This window comes from Euprymna scolopes, chromosome 15 (assembly GCF_053919585.1).
Source record: "Euprymna scolopes isolate OS-2025 chromosome 15, ASM5391958v1, whole genome shotgun sequence".
NCBI classification, from domain to species: Eukaryota; Metazoa; Mollusca; class Cephalopoda; order Sepiida; family Sepiolidae; genus Euprymna; species Euprymna scolopes.
The window spans coordinates 59,141,265-59,163,909 of NC_136496.1; the positions used below are offsets into that span (position 1 = coordinate 59,141,265).

Here is a 22,645-nt window from a genome sequence, read left to right on the forward strand (position 1 = left end):
TACAATGGACACAAATCTGACAACTTTTGTATACGCTATTTTAGCTATTAATTTTATATTCTAATTGCCTTCAAATTTTTTTTAATATATTGGTTTTGCATTAATAAATTGCCACTATTTTGTTCGATAATACTGATTAAAATTAATGTCACAGATATAAACTAATGGTTGTTAAGGTAATTTCTTTTCAAACAGAAGTAGGAACATTTGAGGAACTGCTTCCATAGATTAAAACAGATCAAATAATAGATAATGTCTTTTCATCATAAAAAATAATCTCAAAAGTGTTTTTTGTCTTAAGCTCTTTTGGAGTAATAAAAAAAAATCATTTAAAACCTTTTTGCTATGATTTATTCAGGAATTTCATTATTTGTTTTTTTTTTTTTGTGTGTGTGTTAGTTTGTTTTTTTTATTTGTATTCGTTCTCGATCGCACACTATAGATGAACATCTTTGTTTATTGCACATTCTTCTATTGATATTATAGATGCTATTTTCAAATCTCTGTTCAAAATAGGCATCATTATTTTCAATGCTAAGTCAAACAATAACTTTATTTCTCAATCCCATAATTAATATGCACTTGAGGCAATTTTCTCTACTGAATTATCAATACAAAGTAATAAGCAATTAGCATTTTGTTTTCAATATTTTATCTTTATATTTGCTGCTTTCAAGCAATTTCCACTTCTATTCTGTTTTAGAAAAACTACTACAGCGACATTAGAAAGAAAATTTTGAAATTACTTTATTTATAAAAGAATTTTGCAATATTTTTACTTATCTGAATTTATAGACTTTAACTGATTTAGTGGGCAAAACTAGTTTATTTAAATTTAGAAGAAAATGATAAAATGATTATCTCTTAAATTAATTAAGTACTGCCAAAGAGGTTTGCCTTTTTTCTGTTGTTCTTGGCCTTCGATCCGGGATCAGAGTGTAGTATATGTTCTGCAGATGCTGCACTTAAGATAATTTGTATCAGTCAATGGAGGGGAAACCCTCTATACTGGGACAATTATTTTTTTTGGTAACCAGAGTGCCCCCTTTTTGCCTACTTTTAGGGGAGCTGGTTTTTACCCCACATTAAAAACGGCCTTGTGCCTAATTTGCTTTGGTGGGGAAGCAAATAAATACAATAATATGTTAACATGAACGAATATGACAGTTTTACGATTTATGTTGATTGTGTCAAAATAGAAAATACGACAAAACATTGTGCTTTAATGAATGTACAAGTCAAACGCTGTGTAATCATGTCATGTAAAGCTATCCATTTTTTCCATGATAGTCCTATTACAATGGTGAATAAGCAAGTAGTTATCTCCAGAACTAAAATTCTGAAAAAATCACCAATTTCATTTGAAATCTAATATAAAATTTGAAATGACTATTTTAAACAGGTAAAAATACTACTGTCACTTCGAATTTTGATTATGCATCATACTAAATTGTATGAAGAGAATAATATTGAGATTATAACTTTCTTACTTTGGTAGATTGATCATATTTATTGTATTAGTCATTTTCATGAACTAGGTTTGTAATAGATATAAAAATAAAACCATTGAAAGCGTCTAGGAAATTCTAATCAAGAAATATGACAGAATAAAATCATAATAAAGTCTGTTAACCGAATAAAAATGTTGCTTCTTATATCGTTCATTTTGCTGTGTAGACGTGCATTTCAAAAATAAGTACAGACATTGATAATTATAGATATCACAAGATCAATGCATTTTGAATGTTAAATGATATACAATAGGTTTCTAATTCTTTGCTCAGTAATATCTTCTTTCCAACAAATTTTCCTATTTTATAGTCTAGTAGACTATAAATGGTCAGTCTTCTGGTGTTGCTTAGAAAAATAGATAAACTCAAGAAATGTCTTGTGCAATTATGAACTACTGAATTATTTGCTGCTTATGATTATCCAATGTGAACAAAGACTTCATAATGCTAGAAAACAAATCTCTAGCTGAAGTAAATAACCATTCACTCTTCTTGAGACTTCTTACTTTATGCGCGTAAACTGCTCTTTCAAGAGCCCATATAATGGTTGTGTAGTCTCATTTACTGTTGTGTATTTGTACAACCCACCGCACTGTAAAATAATTGTGTAAATTGTATAAAATGAAACAATTTAGGTAACCGAAATAGAAAATATTTTTTGCAACTGATATTGAATTCTCATTAAGGAAAAGTGCACATTTTACGAAGTAATTTATGAAAATATGAATGATGTATTTAATTTAAAAAGCAAATGAAAAATTGATTCAAAGGTTTGTGCTCCTCACTAATCTAAGCACCGAAATTGTCAGTGTAGTATTGTTTCGAAGACCTTAAGGTATAAAATACTAAATAATAACTCATCTAGGTATTCATTATTACCGAACTATCAAATTGTGTATAAAGACGACTTTTTTATTCCTGTGTTTTGTTTATTTTTTGTAGTGTGGACTATTAAAACAAATGTTTTGTCTGCTGTAAAACTGTTAAAAATTAGAAGTTATTATGTTATTTGAAGGTGAATAAAGGAAGATAATGTTTTGACAGTTGATATCCAAGCAATAAAAAAGATAGCATATTGTACTTACATGACGATTTGATTACAAATAAAAATTTATGCAATATAGAATGTCTTCCCTAGAAATTTGTGTCAAAAGATTAAACATATTGGAATTAAATTAAAAGTTTAACGTTGATGGTGTTCTAGTAGCTGGAAGAAATGTAATTAATGTGAATCTTCTGTTGAATGTAAGGAATATATATGCACTAATGCTGTTATGAAAGTTTAATGAAATCTAAAGATTATAGTATTTACGTTTTTAGCAAGTTTGGGCATCCGTACGTCTGAGATGATGTGATGCTGTAGAAATAATTATACCTGTTAATTATTTTCTGGCAGTGACGTAGAGGAAGTGAGAGGACTAAATGGATAGAGAGTAAAAATGTTTATTACCGTCTTTGTGTTAATACCTATTTGAGAGATGTATTTTGCTCAGAACAAATGTAATAATTTTAAAACAGGGAAGAAATTTATGCATAATCTTTTAAAATACACTTGAAGAAGTGAAACTGAAATATTTGTTTTGGAAGTGTTCGGCTGATTTCCTATGGCAACTAATGATGAGGAAAAGATCGAGACTATTTTATGCAATAGAAGATAAAATAGCCTCTTTTGCTAGAGTGTGACAAAATCTTTTGTATTGTTAAAACGTTTTGGATATTTTACAGAAAATACTGATCTAATCTTTCTTGCAGACACATAAATGCAGATGCTGACATTTCCAAAATTTTATTCTGGTTTAGAATTATACAATTCAGTCTGATACATTATCATAACCATTCATTTTCAGATAAACCTTCATTAGATTTGCTTAACGTTTGCTTATGTAGCATTCTGTTTGGCCATTAGTTCTTTAACAAACGGAGTTATTATCAAATCACTAACTGAAAATTCTTTGCAGAAATCTCAAAGTTTTAAGTTGTAAACTGAGTTAAATTAACAAAGGTTTTTGCAGTAAATTTATCAAATTCTGTCTTCAATTTAATCTCGGTAATTCCTACAGTGCGAAGAACGTTTTTATCTACACATCTGTACTGTATGCAGTAATCACTGTTTGCTCTAAACATTCATTTAGTTTCAGCATTAGCATTGACAATCTGCCTGTCAAAAATCTCACCCTACATGTATAGCTTAAAAGAATGATTCTCTATCTTTACAGACGATTTGAAATATTAGTACGCCTTTCTTCGGCTCAAATATCGATACTCATAAACGGCGATTTGTTTGCGAAATATATTTTCTTCCTTATTAATATTATTTCAAACATTATTTGAATTTGTATTTTTTTTTTCTTACAAAAAACAACGTTCTTAATGCGTGCATTACTCCTTTCAGCTGTGCATTATCTTCCTCGTGTAAAAAAACAGTCACTGATCACAAGTTCGAATCATCAGCCACAATGTTTATCTCCTCATTAGAATCATAATGCTCAAGAGATGAGTAAAAGCTTTTATGATTTGCTCTGATGTTAAGAATACATTTTCCATTTCATATTTTTCTTAAGTGATTTATTTAGTGGAGCTCTTGAGATGTGTGTTTTAAGAATAAAATGGCTGTAATAAGTTTCCCAAATAGTAATTGTCTGTATTTTTTAGATGAGGTGTTTTCATTGATTGAGATTGTCGGACTGACTTCCTCATCTTGGTTGTTATTGTCACTTGTCAATTGTAATTCATTTATATGCTAATAAATTTTTCATTGGGGATATATACATGAATTCATACACATGACATATTTTGCAAATGCTATTCTTGCATGTATAATTGGAGTTAAGCTTTTGATGTCATGGTGCTATTCAAACTATTTTCCTAGATGTATTAAGAAGAAAGACGGTCGAGGCAGGATAAGAACTTAATCTATAAAGAATTCTCTTTGGACTGAAGAGAGCCATGTCTAAAATATAACATTTATATAAGACTTCAATATCTTTAATTATATATAGAGAGAGGGGGAAATTGCTGCAGGTTCAACTTGTTTAGCATATTTTGTATTCAGTTAGTTTCTTTCTAATTAAAATGTTTATAAACGATTAGAACAAAAACTTATAGCATTAATATTTATTTACAAAGTCTTTTAAATGTACACAAATAAAACACAAATAAAAAACAGTAATTAATCATCTTTTAATTCAGAAGATGACAACAAATGTCACCAAAATCTTAGCAACTTTTACATAATACAAAAACATATTATATATTTCTGATGATCAGTTTGTAAATGTTAGTCAAAAGAAAAACTATTATGTGTTAAAATACAATAAATGGAGATATTTTAGTAAATATATATGTTAAAATATTTGTGCATACCAGTTATATTTTAATATCATTAATTATCAAATATTTATATAAATAGATTGAGTACTTCCTTAAAAACAAGTGTCTTATATACTAATTATTTAATAGACATGTTTTTCCCACGCCCATGAATATACAAATAAAATGAGGTCTAATTTTATTAATAAGATTAAGATAAATAAAATCACATTGGATGTTCACATACTAAAAATGAAGGTAGGAAAATAAAAAGAAAGTAACTTAAAAGTTAGATTAACTCCGAACAAAATATTTCAATACACATCTCTTTTTCTTTTCTTTGTTTATTTTAATTTTCACAATTTTCTCCATTTTTTTCTGTTGGTATTTAAATAATTCAAGCAACACTAATTTTCAGAGTTTTTATCTACATTCTTTTTTGTCTTACTTTCATTTAACGCGTGCATTTGTTAATTTATTTTTATCTTTATATATTTTTGTTTATCATTTTTCTTGTTACTTAATAGACATGTTTTCATCTTAATTAATCTTCTACTTTTCTCTAATTTTCATGTATCTAAATCAATTAATATTAATTTTTACAACTCCAATGTAGTATTTTAGTCCTTTTTACTTTAAATAATGATTTGATAATATTTTCTTAATTGTTAGTTGAGATACTTGTATCCTAGCATTAAATTAGGTTAATTTAATGCCAGGATACAAGTATCTCAACTAACACCTTCTGTTGAACATTTTAGTTTCCAGAGAATTGGCAAGCAAGAGACCGCATTTGATATAAATAAGACCAAGATTACTAACACTAGAAGATTGTTTTATCACTTTCATGGATTTAGTTCTGCTAAACAAAAGCCAGCAAACAAATATTAATGCAACTAGCATGGGTACCCGGCGTTGCCAGAGTTGACATGAAGTTCCGTTTGAAACACACCTGTATACTAATCATTTTCATCATGGGCAACGTGGATACCCCACAACAAAAATAAAAGAACGGATAAAAACATGTAAATGTAATCGCCCCAAAAAATAAGTACATGATACCCTCTCCACCAGATATTTCGGCAGAAGGGCTACTAAGAGAAGAAACTATTCTTTGGATATTGAGCACTGGAAAGACCCCCCCCCCAACAAAAAAATAATTAAAAATAAATAATTACAACTTTTGTTTCAATAAAAATAGCAGTGAATGCCTGGGCAATCGCAAAAAAAAAAGAAAAGAAAATCTACCAAAAATTAATTCCAAAAACAAATGAAATTTTTCGTCATTTTATATTTCTGATGTAATCTCCCTTCCCACCAGAAAAAAATTGAATTTGTCATATTTTGGGGTTCGTTTTGTTTATAAAATTGTTAGGTGAAAGTACAGAATGGTCTTATAAAAATTAATTAAATTTATCGTTATTTTATGTTTCAAATGTAATTCCCGCCCCCACACCAAAAAACAAACAAACAAAATTGTATTTGCCATGTTTTTACCCCCCTCGATCGCTAAACTTAAAAATATGTTAGAGATGACATGTCTCATTGAACGCTTTGTGGCCAAAAAGTGGGTGCTCATTTTACGTTAAATTTATGCTAAAATGTTAATTTGTTTTTTTTCAAAATTTCTTCTTTCATATTATTTATAAAGACTGTTTAAACGTATTAGGCTCCCAAAAAGTAGGTCTTAATAATTTTTAGTGGATTAAACGACGCTGGGTCACGTCGTAAAAATTGACCATTTTTAATTTAAGATATTAAATAAATTATAAAGAAAACCTGCTTCGCAGACAATTAAACACACTTACTATAGTATAATTATTATAATAAATCCTGAGCAACACCGATTAAATTTTATAAACAAAAAACGGAGCAGATAATGTATGGGATGATGGATTTTGCCCACATGGATAATTGGCCCTGTGTCTGACTAACTCTGCTCTCGTAGGGATGCAAGTAAATGAGGACATTAGTTTTAATTATTTTTCTCTAACCCCATACCCTCCTTCCCCGGGCATCGGCGTTGAAAATAAGGGAATATGATGTATTCTAGAGCAGAAGTTTTTCAAAAAAACAACTTATGAATTATATCGGCGTACTTATAGTTTATAGGGCCCAAAAAACTACTAAATACAGTGAAAGAAATGGATAACCCAACAATAACAAATAAAAAAGGTTACTTAAAAATTAAGAATAAACGAAAAAAAAAATTACCTCCGAATTAAAAATAAAAATAATAATTCAGCTTAGAAGAATATTTCGAAATGAAAACAAATCTATTACAGAAAATATTTAATAACGTGCTACTGCTCCGTTTTAAACAATTTTTCAAAGAATTAAACTATCACAGTTATTCCCCTTTGGTTTTCTGGTTTGAAAATTAAACGGTTTCAGATTTCAGATAATAATCAGTAAAAATAAGTTAAATCAAATATAATTTGAAATGAAAATAAACTAAATAATAATTTTTTTTTAAATAGTACAGTTGAAACGAGGCTATTATGTTGAATAAGTAATATCATCGAGCTAATTATTTAAATAGATTTAATTTAATGTGATATGCTAATGACCGTAACTCAATCAATGTTGATGTGGTTTGAAGAATGCTGGCATTAATATTTCTTCACCAGGAGAGGTGTACACACACACACACATATATATCGCATTAATATTTCTTTGATCATGGGAGTTATACACATAGACAAACACACACACGAACGCTACTACTTTATATATATATATATATACAGTGATGATCATATTTATTGGCACGATAAAATAAAAGTTAAATTTTGTCTAATAAATTCTAAAAAAGGGATTAAATTAAAGAAAATAACAAAGTATATTATGTATTTTTAACTGGCCTTTCCGATGCAGCAATCGGATTTTAGAAAAAATAAATAACAAAGGAACAACAAACATAATTGCAAAAAACTCTTGTTCAAAATTATTGGCACGATTTATTTAATAATCAATTGTATAGCCTTTGGCCTTGATTACCTTCCTCAGTCGCTTTTCATAGTTTACAACCAAGTTGTTGCACTCTTCAGTAGTAATTTTAGCCCACTCTTCCTGACAATAATCCTCCAATTGAATAAGATTCTTAGGCTTCCTTTGCATTACCCTCAATTTTAATATTCTCCATAAATTTTCAATTGGATTAAGGTCTGGGCTTTGTGATGGCCACTCCAAAACATTAATATGATTGTCCTCAAGCCATTTCTTAGTCAGTTTAGCCGAATGCTTTGGGTCATTATCTTGCATGAACCACCAACGACGACCAAGTGAGAGCTCTTTAGCAGAGTCTTTCAGGTTTTCATCCAATATTTTAACATAATCTTCCTTTTTTATGCTACCTGTGACCTTAACAAGTCGCCCTGGTCCAGAGGCAGCAAAGGATCCCCAAAACATTAAACTGCCTCCACCGTGCTTCACTGTGGGTATGGTGTTCTTAGGCAGGAAAGCTTCGCCAGATTTTCTGTAAATATAAGACACTTTATTATGGCCAAATAACTCTATTTTCGTTTCGTCAGTCCATAGAACACGTTTCCAGAATGCAACATCTTTATCAATATGACATTTTGCAAAGGCTAGCCTTGCTTTCAGGTGCATAGGCTTCAATAAGGGAGTCTTTCTCGGTCGACATGCTTTTAAACCAGCTCTCTTAAAAACTCTACCAACTGTATGTCGAGATACATTCACTCCAGAGGTGCTCTGTTCATCAACAATCTCCCCAACAGAGATCCTTGGGTTTTGTTTTACTTGTCGAACAATTTTCCGTTCATCTCTTGGGGAAAGAATCCTTTTTCTCCCTCTACCCTCTAAACTCATAACGTGGCCTTGCGATTTGAACTTGTTTATTATGGCTCTAACAGTGGATTTGGGAAGGTTTAGCTTCTTTGAAATCTTATCATAGCCCTCCCCATTGGTATGGCATGCTACAACAAGCTTCCTGACGTCTTCGCTGTGTTCCTTAGTTTTAACCATGGCGATTGAAAATTATAATTTAGTCACTTATAATAGTTTAAATAAATCGCTATCTAAAAATTATCTGAAAAAAATTATTCACTGAATTAGCGTTAAACAAGCATAATATGGCTATAAAAAAGTTCAGAAAGCACGTAAACCGGAAATTGATTGATATTATACTGATACTAAAAGAAAAACAAAGCCGTGCCAATAATTTTGAACAAGGGTTTTTTGCAATTATGTTTGTTGTTCCTTTGTTATTTATTTTTTTCTAAAATCCGATTGCTGCATCGGAAAGGCCAGTTAAAAATACATAATATACTTTGTTATTTTCTTTAATTTAATCCCTTTTTTAGAATTTATTAGACAAAATTTAACTTTTATTTTACCGTGCCAATAAATATGATCATCACTGTATATATTTCAAATAAAGTGATATATTTGATTGGATAATAGCTGTAACACCTATCTAACTATCTATCTTTATATATATATATATATATATATATATATATATATATATATATATATATATATATATATATATATATAGATACATAGATATCTCAGAATCCTGAAACAATAAGAACATGGATTTATACCCCCTAAAATGATTATGTAATTAATTTTTAAATATATTTTCTTTGTATGTGCCAAATAACAATATTATTTCGAATTAGATCTAATATTTGCTAATGACCTTTCCTCTGGTGAGATGAGCCTACATCGAAAATCCATGGGCTAAAGAAAAAAATTTGTACTATATTTTTTATTCAAACAATAAATTTCTGTTCTGAAAATTGATGCTTTTCTGAATGAAATTTAAACAATATATATATATATATATATATATATATATATATATATATATATATATATATATATATATGAACACAATTTAAGACTGTACATTATAATTTACAAGAATTTATTGTTCGACAAAATACTCTAAAAAGAAATATTAAGTATAAGCATAAATTTAAATTTTATTTCTTGATTTTATATATATATATATATATATATATATATATATATATATATATATATATGTGCTAGCTGACAGTCTGGCATCCCTCACTAGGTTACAGAAGCCTATTTTTAAAATTTGTCAAGGCAGGATAAGTTGCTTCTAGCAGCTCCTGCCCAGATGTGGCAAAAGTACTCTATCCTTGGACGTACTTGGTTCTTATACAGGTAGAGAATCACATCAGCAGTGAGATATCTACTGAAGCGGTAGAACGATCCCACCATTTTTCCAGCAGTCTTGGCAACAAATTTGATGTACGTGTTCCATGTCAGATCAGGTCCAGAAGCTTGTCAAAACATGGAGTCTCCCCAAGACAAGAGTCATTCATTTCAATTAATGCCAGACGGGGATCAAAGCATTGATGATGTAAAGATAGAAGTTTAGTTTTAGATGCATAAAAATTAACCAGCTGCCTCTTCCCCCCTTGTACCACGTGATCAAGATCAGAGGAGAGAATAAGAGAGAACTTAGTCTTTTACGGCCTCTAAAGTGTTGCCACAGAGAGTAGTGTTGTTAGCATAAATATCTACGAATGATCTTAGGATGTGATTTAGGAGACCATTGATATAGATTAGGAAGAGAGTTGGACCCAGGATGGACCCTTGAGGGATTCTAGCATTAATACTGCGAGCTTCTGATTTCTGCCCATCAACCATGAACCTATCAGAGAGAACCATGAACCTATCAACCCATCAATCTATCAAAGAAAAATGATTTAATAATTGAAAAGACATTTCCAGCTATACCATAGCTGGAGATTTTGTAGAGTAGACCTTTATGTCATACACTATCAAGACCTTTGATATGTCAAGTGCAATTGCTCTAGAAAGGAAGCCTCCCTCAAGAGATTTGCTAATTCTATGAGATATATATAACTGTTAGCACATCTGCTGTAGATCTAGCAAAACAGAAACCATATTGCATGTCACAGAGGAGGTTATTTTTGCTGAGGTGGTTGACTACTTCCTCATTTAACACAGATTTCATCAACTTACTTATGACGCACAGGAGACTGATTGGGCTGTATTGAGAGGGAGATAACCGATCACCTGAATTTTTGAATATGGGGGATACTGATGAGGTTTTCCAAAGTGTTAGGAAGTAATTCTCATTAAGACAGTGTTTAAACAGCTTTGAAAGTATAGGAGATAGTTCTGGTTAAAAAATTTTCAGCACTATAATAGGAATGCTGTCAGGGCTAGGTGCTTTACTGGAATCAAGGTTTTTGATTAACTTGGCAATATCATGCACAGATATTTGTATGTCGCATAGCATGTTTTTAAACACTGGAGGAAATATGGGGGTGTTGGCGGCCCTGATTGCATATAGTAGAATTAGCTGCAAAGTTCTTGGCAAAGAGTTTTGTTTTGCCCGATGATGACAAGATTACCTCAGGTCCATTGATGGAAGTCGGGATAGAGCACACACTTCTATTCAGGACCCTATTTGTTATTTGCCAAAACTGGTTAGAACTAAGCCACTGCTCAGCTACTTTGGACTTGACGGACTGAGCATACAACTCTCTCGCATTTCATTATTACTCTTTTACGGTGGTTGCTGGCAGTCCTGAAGGCGGCTTTAGTCTCAGTACATCTATTATGTTGGAAGCAATGGAAATATTGATTTCTGTGCACAATGGAGAGAACCACGGCTGACTGTTAGGTTTTTCTGGAATTTTTTGGAGGGGATAAAGTGGTCTATATTTACAATTAACCATTTCATCAGGTCATAATGAAAAAATGCCATTAGTTTCCAAAGTGTATATAGAATTGTGGCATTTAATGAGATTTTTAACATCATATAGCTGTTAAACATTTAAAAAGATACAATAGAATTTCTCTTCTTTTTGGAATGAATATAGCCTTTATAATTCAAATGTTTGATATGTAATTGTTTTTATTAATCATTGGCTGATTATATATGTATATTAATTATTATAGGTATTATTTTCTATAGTGTAATAAACCTGTGTCTAAATTTTAGTTGTGTTCTTTTAATATAAGTTCACTGATTAATCAAGATACATTGTAGAAACCTCTATACTGTTTAATTGTTTGAGAATCATTGCAAACCAAAGCAAATTTGTTCTACATGTCCAAATCCCCTATATATCAAGTTCAAGTCAATAGACCAATAATTAACAGAGGAGTTTTATATAGATCGTTCCACACATACAAACACGCACAAAGTAACTTTTATATATACACTAGCACGTCGTCTGTCATAACCTGGTCGTAATATACACTTAAATATATTTTAATTTATGCATAGTTCATATTTATTATTATAGAGTATAGATTTAGATCAACAAAGTTATATCGGTGGTTTACCACAGTATGGTTCGATAAATATCTCGAAAAGAAAAAAACGTCGTTTTTTTTTTGTTTTTGTTTTTTTTAATAAAACTAACTTTAATTTTAAAATTTCGATATCGACGTTTACCCAACTTTTATTATAAAAGTTGTATTTTTATACTTTATTATCAACACCTGATGTTTGGAAAACAGTTCATAATATATATTTAATTATAAAAGCTCTATTTTTGTTTGATAAAAAAAAAAACAGTTCATAAACATATTAATCGGAGAAAAACAGTTGATAAAAAAAAACAAAAAAAAACAGTCCACTTAGTTAAAAAAAAGAGTGCTTGAATAAAACTTCTTTTATTTTTGCATTAAAAAGAAAGGTACATTCTATACAGTTGTTCTCATCCATAGCTAAAAATTTGTCGGACGTCACTTTCGCCAGGGATGCAGAAGGTGACCTAAACCAATAGGCATTAAATCGCTCCTTACATTTAAAGGATTCTTTTCCTTTCTCAGTAGTTTGACTTTTTAATGACATATCCCATATGAGTTATTTTAAGCTACACCAAAACTGAAGTTCTTTAATTTATGTTTACTCACACGTGCATATTTGTTTTATGATGCATTTTAGTATCTTAATTATGTACCTCATATGATATGATTTCAATAACATTTTGTTGCTTAAAGTTACATAAACATCAAACCTCCACTATAAAATTGATTAAAAGTTTGTTCATAAACAATTTCAAAAATTGCATTAATGTATTTTTAAATAACTTCTAAAACCTTCTAAAACTTAGTAAAATTCTTTCAATAGTAAATTCATTATCATGCAGAATTTATGTATTAATGTATGATTTGTGAAATATGTGGGCAGTAAAAATACTTTAGCACTTGGAAAATAAGTCTATAACCTATGAAAATGGTTTTGATTTCATAGAATAGATGTTCATGTAGATGTATTCCATATACTAATCTTTTCAGAAAGCAAACTATGGCAAGCATAGATACTTTAATATGAATAAATCACCCAATGCTTTCAATTAGGTGGCAATAAAGTCTAAGTTAAGTTATTCTGTGCAGCAAAATAAATATTTCCACAATCTGTTCGATGTATATTCATATTAAATGCGGTTTTTATTTTACACAAAAAGTAAATTTAATTTTTTTAGTCTAGTTATTTATATTAAAATTATTCCAAAGCATAATATTTTAAAATTATAGTTAACAAATAAATCATGTTTATTTGTTTTATCTTCCAAGCCGTATATGTCAATGATAACGATTTTTGCTTGGCAGAATATCTTGAAAACGAAATATTTTTGTTTTGTAAAGGTTTTTATATAGTTAATACAATAATAGTTAGTACAACTGCAATCACTGATATTACTTTTATTGGTATTTATTTCTATTACAAATACTACAATCACTACAACTAATATGCATACTTTAATATTATTTGTATTATTTTTTTCATTCATGCATTTTTAATTATTTTTGTTTTAAATATTTGTAGTGTTTTCATTGGTTGTTGCATTTGATTTTTTAACAATTGTATTTGTTTTATTTTAAAAATGAAATAATGTTATGTGCTTTATTTTTTTTTTTATTCTTCATATTTTTGCAAATGAAGAATATCACAAAGAAATGTTCAAAGTGGTTCAATTCATTATAATAAGGAAACCTTTGTCAAACTGTACAAACTTTTTCCAAACTAAAAAAGAAAGAAAAAAATCAGCATAATCAAAACATGTCTTTTTTTCCTTGTTGAAATGTGCGAGTATTTTCTTTCCTTCTGTCAGACAAGTTTGCATAAGAGACCTCAACTGGTAATGACCTGGTACAAACACTATCTTGCCCAGCAGGGCAATGGTGATGATGATGATGAGGTAAATATGTTGCTACTGACTCCAATGTGATTATTATCGTCGGCAACCACGTAAGACTGGGTGTTTGTTCTGACTTTGCTGCGTTAAAAATACTCTATGCTGTCATACGACCTCTCTCATTAGTTCTCCTCATTGAGATATATTTTGTTCGCTTTTATTTGAAAATTATTATATTTAGTTTTTGTTTGTAAATTAATTGTATGAATTAGAATTGTAAAATTATATAATACATCTGAGAAAATAGAATTAAAATAGGACGAGTGAAATAGTGTTTCATGAAATATTTGCTTCACATTTTTCTCTTGTGTTGCTTTCCTTATTATTTTATTCATACTTTGCTTCAAATAATATCAATAATAACGCACAAAATGATTCCATGTGTTGCAAAGACAATGGAAAGGTACGCAGTAATTCCATTCAGTAATATTCAGAGTAAGGTATTTTATTATAAAATTTATAATCTATAAATGTTTTCAATTCAGACACATTTTTAGATATTTTTAGAAAATTTAGCGAAATAAAACACATATAAAAAAGTATTCCATATTTACACATGAACACATAATCACAATGTACATTAAAACCTTTTAATGATTTTTGTTTAATACATTATTGTAATTTTAGATTTAAGATCAAAGTTTGAACGTTACTTAATTTTGCTGAAAATGAAGAAGACATTAGTATGGATATAACAAAATAAAAAGTTCCGACTTTAATATTGGTGAATACAATATTTCACTCTTACTTTTACTCCATTATAGAATTTAGCAATAAGTAGTTCAATGATTTTTTTTCTGTCAACCAGATTATCGAAAAACATTGATTACTTGATGTAAATGTTGATAAATCCATCTCAAATAGCTTCTATTATTGACAAACATTTGAGCTTGAACCATTTTAATTAATGATTAAAATATTTTTAATATTACATTTATTGATAATGTATTCTTGGAAATTTTAGAGATAAAAGAAATAATTATCTTTTTCTTGCAAAAATCAAATATTAATGGCCTAAACCTATATTTCGTTTATCTAAAGAATTAAGACGATATTAATTTGATTTAGAAAATCCCATTACAAAAAGAAGCTAATTTAAGTAAATTTTAATATTAATTTCATGTATATGCCTAACATTATTACACTGGTTAAATAATATATATTTTTTTTATTTTTACTATTCTAAATTTCACAAAATAACCAAATATTTTTAAAAAACAAATCATCATAACAAATCAAGTGCTGGGTAACCACAACAATAAGCTTTTTCTAGTACATCTATGACTGACTTGCAGCCTTAAATATCCACAAAAAAGGGTAAGCTAATTTACACTAACTAAAGTCAGTCTTATAAATACCTTAGATTAGTCAACAATCAATTGTATTGGGCCATATCTTTTCTACACTTCACTCTAATCACAACTCTGCTACTGGCATATTCTCCACCATACAGTCTTATAGTATACCGTCACCTTCGAGGCTATAATGTAAACTAAGACTGGCATCCACTGCTGCTATGATTTCTTCCACTTGCACTCAACGATCACATTATTTTCATAGCACAAATGGATATCGTTATTTACTGCTTATTCCAATGGGAGACATCTACATTTATTGACTACTCCATCTGCTGTCTCTAGATGGTTATTCAATACAACATTGTCAACTTTAATCTCATTTGTCTCTATGTAAGAACAAATGTTTTCAATATGATGATATCCTATCATTCTGATGTTCAATTGTTTAAGGGACATCTCAACTATGTCTCTTGACTCAGCTTTCATTTTATCTCTTTGCAGGGGAAACAATTTCAATATATTTCAAGCTATATTCATGAATATATATATATGTATATATGGGAAAATATGGTTATTAAATTATATTTGACCTTTTATTTCTACCAATCCTTTAATTTATGAAGTTCGATGTAACTATATATATATATATATATATATATATATATATATATATATATGAGGATAGGTTGAGTTTTTTACACAGAGGCACTTATCAAGGCCCGAAGGCCAGTTAAGGATAAGGGTTAATGAATGCAAGGTTTTCGATTATTTAAGGAAACAAGTAAACATGAACTTGTTTACATGAGACTTGAAGATTACCCTATTGTAATCAGCAGAGAAGCAGGCCAGTGGAACAGTGTTCCACAGGCGAGCGGTTCTAAACAAGAATTCAGGCACATATAAAGAATGGAGGAAATTATTAATAGTTGCTGCAGCTAGTGGAGTGTTTTTGTGAAAGTTTGGCAAGGAGAAACCATAGATCAGAGTCCAGATGAGCACTTGCCATGAAAATAATGATAGAGCAGAGACATGCTCGCAATGTTTCTTCTGTGGAAAAGAGGTTACAGGGAAGAGAAAAAGGCATCATCTACTAGGTTTTGAAGCAGGTTTTAAACTCTATCAACGCAAAATAGGGCGCACCGAGCAGCTCTTGCCCAGATGTGGCAAGAGTAATTCATTTTAGGATGTACTTGGCTCCTCTACATGTAGAGGATTGCATCGACAGTGAGATACCTACTTGAGTGGTAGAAGGATAGAACTATTTTTCCAGTGATATTGTCAATAGATTTGATGTATGCGTTCCATTTCAGATCAGGAGTGAAGGTTATTCCCAAATGTTTGTCAAGACATGGTGCTTCCTTAAGAGAGCTATTCATTTCAATTGGCATCAGATGGAGGTCAGACTGATTATGATGAAAAGAGAAAAGCTCGGTTTTAGATCCATTAACATTAACCAGACACCTTTTTCCCATTACATCACGAATCAGAGAATCAGAAAGATCTTGGTCATTGCTGGCCTTTAAAGTGTTGCCATAGATTGTGATATCATTTGCATAAATGTCTACGAATTATCTAAAAATATGATTTAGGAGATCATTGATGAAGATCAAGAAGAGAGTTGAGCCAAGGATGGAACCCTTAGGAATGCCAGTGTTGATACTATGAGCTTCTGATTTCTGCCTAAAAATGACTACTATTATAAGCCTATCAGGGATAAATGATTTCTTAATTGAGAGGACATTTTCAGCTGTGGAATAGTTGGAAATCTTGTGAAGTAAACTTTTATGCCATATCCTATCAAAAGCCTTATATATGTCAAGAGCTATTGCCCTAGAAACGAATCCCCTGTCAAGAGATTCACTAATCCTCTGTGATATTATAGTTAGCATATCAGCTGTAGATCTAGCAGAACGGAAACCATATTGCAGATCACTGTGTAGATTATTTCTGCTGAGGTGGTTGACCACTTTTCTATTCATCACAAATTCCAACAACTTATTCATGACATACAAGAGACTGATTGGTCTGTACTAACAGGCAGATGATCCATCTCCAGCATTTTTAAATGCTGGGCAAACTGATGAAGTTTTCTAGAATGTTGAGAAGCATTTCTGCTTAAGGCAACGTTTGAACAGCTTTGTAAGTTAGTTCCAGTTGCAGCTTTTTGAGCACTATAATTGGAATGCCGTTGGGGCCAGCTGCTTTACTGGAATCAAGATCTTCTATGGCATCATCATGCACAGATATTTGTATGTCGCATAGCGTGTTTTCAGTCACAGAAGGAAATATGAGGAGTGGGTAGCTATTGTCGAAAAGAGTAGAATTTGCTGCAAGGTTCTTAGCAAAGAGTTTTGCTTTGTCAGATGCTGATGAAATTACTTCAACTCTACTGATGATGGTTGGGATAGAAAACACATCGCTGTTCAGAACCCTATTTGTTATTTGCCAAAACTGGTGAGAACCAAGCCACTGCTTAGCTACTTTAAACTGAACGTACTGAGTATCCAAATCTCTTGCATTCTTTATTACTTTGTTACAGTGGTTGCTAGCAGTCTTAAAAGTGGCGTTAGTTTCATAACATCTGTTTCCTTGAAAGTAATAGAAATAGTGGTGTCTGTGCACAATGGCAGCAGCACATTCTGGAGTGAACCTCGGCTGGCTATTAGGCTTTTGCTGGAATTTCTTGAAAGGTATGAAGTAGTCTGTACCTACAATTAACCATTTTGTCATGTCAGAGACAATAGAGGATATATATATATATATATATATATATATATATATATCCATTGGAATATGCGGACTTGGAAAGAGTATCGTCTTTTTGAGTTACATAGTGTTAGTAAATAGAGCACTGTTGGTCAGAATCGCCTTTAATCTATGGTAACATTGCTATACGACCCTGCTTACATTCTGTGCATATGTGAACTAGTATTGTCTATTCCCTATACAATTGGCTTATCAGAGCTGCTGAGTAGTAGCAAGCCAACAGTTGTCAAATGGCAAAACAACTAAGACCACAGCCTTAAAGAGTCTGACAGTTTCTACTGCTGAAGTAGATTATGTCTATTAGATACAATCCACTTTCATTTAACCCTTCTGTTAATGTACTTGCTCGTAGTAGTCACAAGTTTGTATCACTGACTTCACTGCTGCCCAAAATGTTGAATTGATTTCCTAATAAAGTTGGTTATTAGTTTAATTCTAAGGCATCCATTATGTTAATAGAATTTGATTATTTGATTTTTATGGAGTGTAGCAGTGGCTAAGCATTTTTATTTGTAAGAATCTCTTCTGCGGCATTCTACTGAGTATTAACTAAGTTCTGGTCTGATGGTGAAAATCACATCAATCAATACGCTATAATCTTTTACCAATTCAACAAATGTTTGAGGTTTCCAGCAGCATTTGTGTACACCTTTTTTGATTGCTTATGCTTAGGAAAACATTTGGTCAATGGGTCCTGGAATATGTACAAAGGAGTTGTTGGCAAAGTGATTTGAAATGATAAACATCAGTTTTCCATAGTCATGGCCATTACTATGGATTTATTAAGATAAGCCAACAACAAGGCACTACTGTTCCTGCATGAATTTCTACTCACTGAATGTTTATTTCTTTTTTTGACTTTAGTTACTTTGATTAGATTATGAACTTGATTTTATTTCTCTTGTCTAATCAAAATTCTGAAACATCACTTAACCAAGCCGTGCATGGATCCTCAAAATAGAAAATATATGTAATGTAAAATGTACTTTAACAACTGCTTAACTTGGTCAATTATTTTTTTTCTTGCAGTGCCCTTTGACATCAACTATGGAATAGCCCCCTAAAAATCTTTTATTCAATGAAGAATGTATAACAGCTAAAGTTACTGTAGATAAAAAAAATTCGTTGAGTATATAGGTTAAGAAGTATCCTCATATGCACACATTCTCACTTTTATAGATTTATAGATAAGTAGAATATAATAAATTTATTTATGTCATTAAAATATGTACATTATTCGAAAGTGAACATGAAACTTTTGGCAGTCAAAGTAATATATACATTATAAAACACATAGAAAAAGTAAAATTTAATTTAAACAATTTTAATATGTATTATGTCATACAAAATTGTTATACTTATCAATAATAATACAACATAAATAATGCAGTATTTTTATTCATTCAAATCTTCAAAAATTTACTGATAAATGATAATCTGGTTTTCTATACCAAGCAAAGGTGTGCAAAAGTTTAATTGCAAAAGTTTAATTGCATGTAATTTTTTCACTTGGAAAGTGTTTTGAGTTAACATATATTTTATTTTTTAATTTTTATTTATACCATTAAGATTGTTTAACAATTTGTACTCAATAGAGGTTAATAGTGAGAGAGGTTTTAGCTTTGGCAGTGACAGATTGCTTGGTTGAAACGCATGGGGTATTGTAGCTACAGGGCATCTGATCGGTACTGTTTGCATTTTCATCAGCTGACAGCCGTTTTAGAAGCCATTAACAAAATCCTTGAATTCCTTGAGACATTTCATATAATATTATTTTTATTATATTTTATTATATTATTTCCATCTATAGTATATAAGTAATTTTCAAAATAATTATCAACATACCATTTCAATGAACTTTTCAAGACACCTAATCTCCTATAGAAAATGTACTTATTGCCTGCTTTGATGTTTTACTTGATTTTAAAACCATCTTAACAATAAATAATGTAATAGAAGCAGTATAAATTCCCACAAATATTTTTTCAGCTTTCTACTTCTCTATTACTTCCTTTTCATTATTATAATTATCAATTCATCTGAAATACATAAAATATTATTCATTTGCATTATCTCTGGCTTATCAAAGATCATTTCTTTTGCTCACTTTGGATTTACAAAGAAAATGTATATTTTCTAAATTTTCTTTTTCGTTAAACAAAAGAGGAATAATTGTAAACATGTTAATTCATAATCTTATTATATTAATCAGATTTGTTTTGTTTTTTTAATTCTATTTATATATTTCTGAATTTTAATAATACAATTCTTTAACAAGTTTAATTAACGTTTTCATAAAAGTTTAATTAACGTTTTCATAAAAGATGTTTTATATAGATTAAAAGCTGAGGATTTTAATAAAATTTTAATAATTGCTTTATCATGTTCATATAAAACGAAATCTCTGAACCAGAAATACAACTACTTATCAAGTTCTATTTCAAACTTACATAGCTTTTTGCTCAAATATCTCATTTAATTTTATCTCAGTTTATTAAATTCTTATTTCAAATTGGTTCTAGGATAAGTTTTTATTCATAAAAGTATAATCACTTTTATTCCTACCCAAAATTATTTGAATGACTATAAACTATCAAAATGCTGATTTTTTTTGCATTTCGTAACATTGCTTATCGTAAGAGCAAGTTGCACTATACTTCTGTATTTTCGCACTGAAATTATTTTTTTGAATAATTCTGAATGAAGGAAAAAAACATACTAGTTTTAACTACAGCTGCAACACCATTTTTCCTGTTTCAGAACCTTGCCATATTAACTGCTGTGCAGAATTATTCAACTTCGCCCTTATAATAATTCAACAACAAACCGCAAATCACTAATTATACGCCTACTATGTCTGTAAAATACTAAGGATTGCTGCAAATGTAAACAAGTACTGTCAAGTTTTCCGACAGTTCATCTTTTTATTTGATGAAAATAGACCAGTGTTTCCATTTAACACCACGGCTACCTATTGAATGTTCCTGTGAAGTCATAACTATGGTTTAAACAAAATAAGGTATAATATAAAAAAAGGTGGAAAAACTACCAGCAGGTGCAATGTACACAAACAAATTGATAGTACACTAAACACGAAGCTATCGATTTGCCTCCCAGTCAACGAGTTTTGTTGGCAACATAGTTTATATCAAGTTCCCTCTTGTGATTTTGCCCGGATTAAAAAAGATACCATACCATCAGTTGCTGAAAAATCAGTGTTCCACCTGTATTAGGTACAGACAGATTGTTTTGCGTTGCTAGAAAAAACACAAACATACTTTATATGCTACTAAACAATTTTCTAAAATCTTTAATTCTGTTATTATTGTTACCATCACCATCATTGCTATTTTCATCATCATCACTATCATAATACCATTTGGCATTATCATTAAAATTTCACCATCACAAACATTTATACATGAAATATTAGTAATCACAGCAAAAAATTGTATTTCCACACAATATATATCTTAGAAATTTCAAACTTTCTGAATTTATGATGTTACATCTTGTTTTTTATTATCATCATTGGTATATTTGCTTCTTCGTGTTTAAGGTATTTAACTGAATATCATAATTTCATTCTTTATATTTAGATATGTTTTCTTATTGTAAAGAATATATATGAACCACAACTTTCAAAATGTTTTTTGTTTTGTAATCATATTCTTGGAGACTTTGTAGAACTTTTGATGTTTATTTCAGATTATTTTTCTATGTATTTTAATACTGATTGTTAAATATCTGTTTGCAGATCGTCACTTTACATAGTATTATTAACCATTAATTTACTTGCTTTAATCTTTATCTCCTTATTTACATTTGGAATGTCTCAAACGTTGCACCTCTCTCACATCCTATCCCTAAGAAGAAATCAGCTTCTTAGTGCAGCCATCAACTCTAATCAATACCATTTAATATAATCCCTTGAAATGTTTCTTTGCTCTCTTTCCTAAATTACAACCAAATTTCAGTTCATATGCTTTGATATATTTACTCTTTTACAATATCATTGAAAATGTTCATCAACATCTTGAAAAGTTTTCGATTCACACTGATTTTTCTAACATCATTTCCTTTTGTTTTGTTCAATGTTATATTACTTCTTTTTCTACTTTTTTTCTATTTTTTAATGTCATTTTTAATTAAAACAAAAAATATGAAGATAGTGAACTGCAATATTTTACCATGACCGATTTTCGTAAATGTTAGAAATTGCAATGTATTGAAATAAATTCATTTGAATGAATAAGGGGTATTCAAATGTTTTAAATGAGTTCATGTCCTAATATTTCAGAGTTTTAAAAATTAATACTGTCTCCAAACAAAAACAGTAGAAAGTATGCGATTCTTATTGACACGGCACATACTAGATAGCCTTGACTAACCATACTGAGTAATATTTTTCCAAAAAGTATCATCTTTCAGCAGCATCTATTTTATGATGATGATCATGATGATTATGATGATGATGATGACGACGACGACGACGACGACGACGACGACGACGCAGATTTTTTTATATTCTATCTTTTAATTTAGGTAACAAATATAAGAATAAGAAATTTTC

The 22,645-nt window shown here is 30.0% G+C and overlaps 1 protein-coding gene across 1 annotated transcript in view; it reads left to right on the forward strand.

Annotated features, from left to right (window-relative positions):
• The window catches only part of LOC145293836 (potassium voltage-gated channel protein Shal-like), a 712,429-nt gene that overhangs the window by 552,279 nt on the left and 137,505 nt on the right, over positions 1 to 22,645 (forward strand). The window lies entirely within an intron of this gene.